This window comes from Peromyscus californicus, unplaced genomic scaffold, assembly GCF_007827085.1.
Source record: "Peromyscus californicus insignis strain IS unplaced genomic scaffold, ASM782708v3 Scaffold_18__1_contigs__length_77618521, whole genome shotgun sequence".
Classification (NCBI taxonomy): domain Eukaryota; kingdom Metazoa; phylum Chordata; class Mammalia; order Rodentia; family Cricetidae; genus Peromyscus; species Peromyscus californicus.
Window position 1 is genome coordinate 32,542,467 of NW_026294480.1, and position 6,585 is coordinate 32,549,051.

The 6,585-nt window shown below is 41.4% G+C and overlaps 1 pseudogene; it reads right to left on the minus strand.

The window, feature by feature from the left end:
• Positions 1 to 1,957: 1,957 nt before the first annotated feature.
• LOC128113301 (translation machinery-associated protein 7-like) lies at positions 1,958 to 2,152 on the minus strand (annotated as a pseudogene).
• Between the last annotated feature and the right edge of the window lie 4,433 nt (positions 2,153 to 6,585).

The following is a 6,585-nucleotide window of genomic DNA, read 5'->3' on the forward strand; positions in this document are numbered from 1 at the left end:
AAAAGAGGGGGGGGTCACGACCTACAGGTTGAGAACCTCTGGCTTAGAGCATTTTATAAGCACAGAACAGTAACTGAGACGAGTCTTGGATAATCATCTCCCTACTTTACACTTATGTTGAAAGGTCAAATAAGACTTGTTTGTTTCGTTTTTGGGGACAGGGTTTCTCTGTGTAGCTCTGGCTGTCTTGGAACTCACTCCATAGACCAGGCTGGTCTTGAGCTCACAGAAAAATAAGACATTTTTTTTTTTTTTATCGCTGGTTTATTTGAGTGACTGGCTTCAACTTTTCCTGTTTGCCTTGTGAGGCTTTTTGGATTACTATAAGGCAGAAATAGCTCTGAACTCTAGAAGGGAAACCCTCTAACTTCTCCCACCTCCTGTAATAGCGTCTTAATTTACTTCATGGCTAGGATTTGGCCCAGGGAGGTTCTGCTATTTATTTTAATCTAAAAGAAATAGTTGGGCTAAGGCTGTAACTCAGTTGGTGGAGAGCCTGCCTAGCATGGGTGAGGCTATGGGTTTGATCCCCAGCAGCATTTAAAAATGAGCATGACAGCTCATGGCTGCAATCTCAGTGCTTGAGATTATCAGCAGGGGCATCAGATGTTCAAGGTCATCCTCTGCTCCCTAGGGACTTTGAGGCCACCCTGAACTATATCCGTGGGGCTCTCTCAAAACTAACACGAACTGAGGCAGGAGAGATGGCTCACCAATTAAAGGTACACACTACCAAGCCTGAAGACCTGAGTTCCAACCCCAGAACCTACACGGCAGAAGGAGAGAACAGGTTCCCAAAGTTATCCTCTGACCTCCCCTTGCATGCCTACATATATACACATTAAGTAAATGCTTTAAAAAAAAAGAATAACAAAATACTCCAACTGTGTACCAGTTACGTAACTTAGGATGTTGCAAAAGAGCAAACGGAAACTGAGTTTTGTAAAAACCATTTGCCAGTTTCTCCTGAAACCATGAGAGACATGAGAATCTAATACTGCTGTATTAGCATGAAGGTGCCCACCTTTGGTCTCAGCACTCCTAGGCAGAAGTAGGTGTACCTGTGAGTTCCAGGGCTGCATAGACACTCCAGGCTAGCAGGCTGTCTCAAAAGAGAACAGTCTTCAAGAGCTCACAATCATAACAAAGGCAGCTGGAGAGTTTGATATGTGTTTTGTCTTTTGTACAGTGTTATTATCAGAGACAATTATAGTTAACACATTGAGTTCAAAATGCTAGAATCAAAATAAAGTACTCTGAGAAAGTGGAATTTTCCTTGGAAACATATTTTAAGTCGATTTAACACTTTGATTTGCCTTTCCATCGTCTCAGCTAGAAAATCAATCTAATAAATCATACATTTTAAAATTCGTAATTCGATGAGGTTTTATTGTTAAACCTGTTTAAATAAAAGATAATTAATTTAAAATTTAAAAACTGAAGAAATGCACTCTGGTATTATTTCCACTTTTGGACTATTGCTCTTATTGTTGAAACAGAACTTTGTTCCTCAACCTTGACTAATTTTATGTTCATTCTTAGTTTGGGTTGCTTTGTTTTGTCTGTTTGTTTGTTTTAGCCTTTTAATGAGTTGGTTTAATTCAAAGTGATGCAGAATTCAGAGGACAGCAAAGATGAAACAGCTCTGGTAGGATTTCAGACTGGGTTTGTTTAAACTCACAGCTGAGGTAGGAATTGCTGAACACTAGAGACAATGAGCCATTGTATTATTTATTTATTTACTTGACTTTACAAAAGTTTATTAGAATGTACAATAGGCTCCAGGATAACACTTCATTCTAACTATTAGGTGGCAAAGATGTTACAGTAGGGAATGCAGATGTTTAAAAGGCTCCAGGATAATACTACATTCTAGGCAAAGATGTTATGGCCAGGAATCCAGATGTTTAAATAGGAACAGAAGAGGGTCGCCATCCTCTCAGATATGAGGAACAGCTTACTTTTTGCCAGATTTCTTAATTCCACCTGTGGCCAGGGCTCCCTTCCCTGCAGCCTTGGCTTTTAGCTCCTCGGGTTTCTTCTGCTCCTCTTTCTCTTTCTGCTTGAAAGCCTTATCTTTCTCGTCCATCTCCTTGGCCTGCTTCTTGGGCTGTCTCAAGGGCTTCTATTTGCCACCTTCTTGGCCAGACATGGCACCTACAGACAGCCCCTCACCAGACCCTCAGGGTTTTTTTTTAAGATTTATTTATTTTTATTTTATGTTCACTAGTGTTTTGTCTGTATGTATGTCTGTGAGTGTGTCATACCCCCTGGAACTAGAGTTACAGACAGTTGTGAGCTGCCATGTGAAATGAACCCAAGTCCTCTGGAAGAGCAGCCAGTGCCTCTAACCCCTGAGTCATCTCTCCAGCCCCTACTTTTTTTAAAAAATGTCTTCAGTAAAGCCTACATTTTCTGGTTGTGTAGAAAACCTGAAATAGTAAGTCAAACGGTTGGGCAGGAACTTAGAGATTGTCTTATCTTTTGACCACAGCTCAGCCTTAAGCAGCTTTACATGCTCAGGGTTTTGAAGGTTTTGTTTGGAGGGATTGTGTTGTTTTTAGGGTTTTTTTGGGGGGGGGAGGATGTTTTTTCTTATTTTGAGTTAAAACCCGAATCAAATTGAGTGTCTGAAATGATAAAGAATAAGCCTTCTATAGCTCTTTGCTTCTTCTCTTTCCTTCCTGGTTTTAAAAAGAAAAGCAAGTTAATAACACTTTCTTCTATCTCCTTTTCATTCATTCTGGCACTGATCCATCTCCAAACCTTCACTTTCTTCAAATGCTCTTTAATTCCAGGCACTATGGAAACTGACATCTTTCAATGATATGAAGAGTCATGGTCCCTACTGTTGAGGAAGGTGAACAGTATGATATTCTACTGAGAGAATTCTTTGTATTTCCTGTCCCCCACACCCATGATGGATTGTGCTACATAGCTCAACAGTCTTGTAGCTCAGAGGCAAAGATAAGCTGGCCTGTGGCTGATACCCAGTTACTGACCTATCAGTTTTAACTCCAGCCCATCTTAGCAAAGCATATTGGAGTATAAGCAAGCAGGAATTACATAGAAGTAGCTTGAATCCACTCCAGTTTAAGAAAAGATACTATAAACTGTAAGCCTGCTTTAGTGCTATGGCATTTATTAATTCAAGTGAGTTGAATCCTGATGAAAACACACCAGGCTGACCCAGCACTGGTGGAGCACAGTGGAGGAGCTCAGAGACTGACATCTGCTTACTCTCTAGCCCATTGGTGCCTCTATGAAATTGGATCTCTTCTTAAGTCCTAGATTCTACAGTATCATGCTTTTTACTTTACCTCAGTGTTCATCTGTATTTGTGGTAGCTGAGGCAGGATAAGATAAATAAAGAGGGCCAGGGAAATGGCTCAGTGGATAAAGGCACTAGCTACCCAAGCCAGATGACCCAAGTTTGGTAAAAAGCAAGATGTGTCTAGAGAGATGGATCAGTATTTAAAGCACTTACTGTCTATCCAACTAGAAAGAGAGGATTGGCATCCACCCCTCTCTGCTTTCTTATGGTGGAAACAAAGTAACCGGCTACCTGCTGCTCTTGCTACCATGCCCTCAAGACATGATGTACATTCAACCTGGGATACAAAATAAATTCTTTCTTCCTGAAGTCACTTTTCTTGGGTACCGTTCTTTCTTTGTGTCAGGTAAGCCCCAGGATATTGCACTATGTTTAGATATAACTGACTAAGTACGCGTATCTCCAAAATATATCTGCTAAAATTCTACCCTTACTCTGATTATAATTTGATGATCAATTAGGTCATGAGGGTAAAGACCATGGGGATAGGTTTCGTGCCTTTAAAGACCGCAGAGGACTCTCTTCCCACCATGTGGGACGACGACACAAGGAGTCTAACAGTCTGCTTTCTTGCTTTCTTGCTTTTTTTGTTTGTTCCTAAGCCACCTGATCTATTTGCTTATAAAATCTGGATAAAAAGATGCAAAGCTTGTTTTGTTCCCCACGTCAAAACATTTTTTTGACCAGATTCTACACCAAATGAGTGCCTTACAAGTTAAATCAATTTTTGACAGTTTCTTCCTGAAAATAGTGGCGGACACCCTAAGTTAAGTCCCATAGGACCACGTCCCTTATCAGTTGTCAACCATACATCTAAGGTTATGACTTTGTACTTCTGTACATCAGGGTCGTAGCCTATAACCCCTTCCTTGAGTGCTGTAGTTTTCTACAGCAGCTCACACAGCCTAAGAAAACAGTTTACTTAGACAGTTTATTTAAATAGTTAATTACAGATGATGTCACAAAAGAGTCATTTAGATGCAAGAGGCAGATCGGGCAAAGAATTTAGGAAGAGGTACCCAAGCCCACTCCCAGCATACACCACCCAGAAACTTGTAAATGTTCAGCAACCCAAACCATGTGCTTTTGTGTTGTGGAATATTAGTTTAAGATGTATTACATTTGTTTATGCTGTGGAATATTTTTTAATGATGCAAAGATGTGTTGCATTCTTTTATGTTGCATTTGTTTAACTCTGTAAAGCTGTGTTACTTTGCCTGTCTAAAACATCTGATTGGCCTAATAAAGAGAGGAACAGCCAATAGCAAGGCAGGAGAAAGGATAGGTGGGGCAGCCAGGCAGAGAGAATAAAGAGGAGAAGAGAGAAGAGCTGGGAGTGAGAAAGGAGAAGGAGAGGAGGATGCCAGGGGCCAGCTACCCAGTCACACAGCCAGTCACGGAGTAAGAAGGAAAGAAAGGTATATAGAGTAGAGAAAGGTAAAAGCCCAGAGGCAAAAGGTAGATGGGATAATTTAAGGTAAGAAAAACTAGTGAGTGGCTGGACCAAGAGGCAGAGCCAAGTGGATCTCTGTGAGCTTGAGGCCAGCTTGGTCTACAGAGCCAGGTCCAGAACAGGCACCAAAACTACAGAGAAACCCTGTCTCAAAAACAAACCCAAAAAAAGCTATCGAGAAACAAGCCAAGCTAAGGCTGGGCATTCATAAGTAAGAATAAGTCTCTGTGTGTTTATTTAGGAGCTGGGTGGTGGGCCCCCGAAAGAGTAAAAACAAACAAGCAAACAAAAAAAAAAAACCCTACACTTTTGCGTTTTTGTATAGTCTACATTACATAGGCAGGAGCCATGAATTCACCTTTCATCCCTTTGCCTCCTCAGAGACTGGGCAACAGAGCTGACAGTGCCAATTTTCTTTCTTTCCCTTTTTTTTTTTTTTTTTTTTTGGTTTTTCGAGGCACAGTTTCTCTATGTAACAGTCGTGGCTGTCCTAGAACTCACTTTATAGACCAGGCTGGCTTAGAACTCAAGAGATCTGCCTTTGCCTCCCGAGTGCTGGGATTAAAGCCGTGTGCCACCACTGCCTGGCCAGTGTTAATTTTCTAATCACAGGGTTGGATCCTTTGGTAAGCATGCCCCATCTTAAAGCATCCCAGAATCGTTTATTAAAACAAAAGACGTTCCTGTTATATACATGGGAGATTGCAAAGGTGGCGGGTGCTCTGACAGGAACAGGGTTCAAAATCCAAAAAGATTTTTCTAGTGCCTCTTTCTACAAAGGTGTCAGAAGCTGTGAACCAGGAACCAAGTGCAAACATCAAATATCTATTTGTTCTTATACCACTACCACAGCAGCCCAAGCTACTGTGCCTCCTTAGTCTTTTCTCAGTTGTGATGTTTTCTCAGACATTTCCAAGTTTTGGTGTCCTTGACTCTGCTGTGGCATACTAGTATGCTTCAGAATATCCCAGTGAAGTTCATCGGGTGCTTTTCCCATACCTAGACTGCTGGTGGGCTTGGAGGAAGAAAAACAGCCTAATGGTCTACTTCCATCACACATATCCAAGTCACATCCTGTCAGCAGGATTCATCCTGTTGACCTTGACCTTGGTTATCTAGGTTTGTCACATTTTCCTCTTATAGTTACTCTGTTTCCTCTTTCTAGAGTTTGGAAGGAAATCATTAATTAAAGTCCATCCTTAAGAACTGGAAATTTAGGGCTGGAGAAACGGTTGATCAGGTAAGTGGATAAGAGAACATACTGGTCTTTCAGAGGACCCAAGTTCAGTTCCCAACACCCACAGCAGGCCACATGCGCGCGCACACACACACACACACACACACACACACACACACACACACACACACTAAAATAAATTACTCAGAACACTGGAAATTTGCACTCCTTCTGATTTAACTTGTAGTGTCCATTGAGCATTTAGGAGGCTGAATTGGAAAGATCACAAGCAAAGTCCAGGCCAATTTGGGTTACAAAGTGAGACTGTATCTTTTTTTTAAAAAAAAAAAAAGTGAAGTATCATTACTTAGATTATTTTGGAATTCTTCATGTCCTCTTTCCCATCTATTTATTTGCTCAAGCAACCACTCCCCCACCCCACTACTGAAGCAGAGTCTCACTGTGTAGCCTTAGCTGGCCTAGAATCTGAACCCAGTTTGTGGACCAGTGTGGTGGTTTAAATGGGAATTCCCCCACACGCTCATGTATTTGAAAACTTGGTGCCCAGATGGTGAAACTGTTTGGGAAGGATTAGGAGGTGTGGCCTTGTTGGAGGGGGTG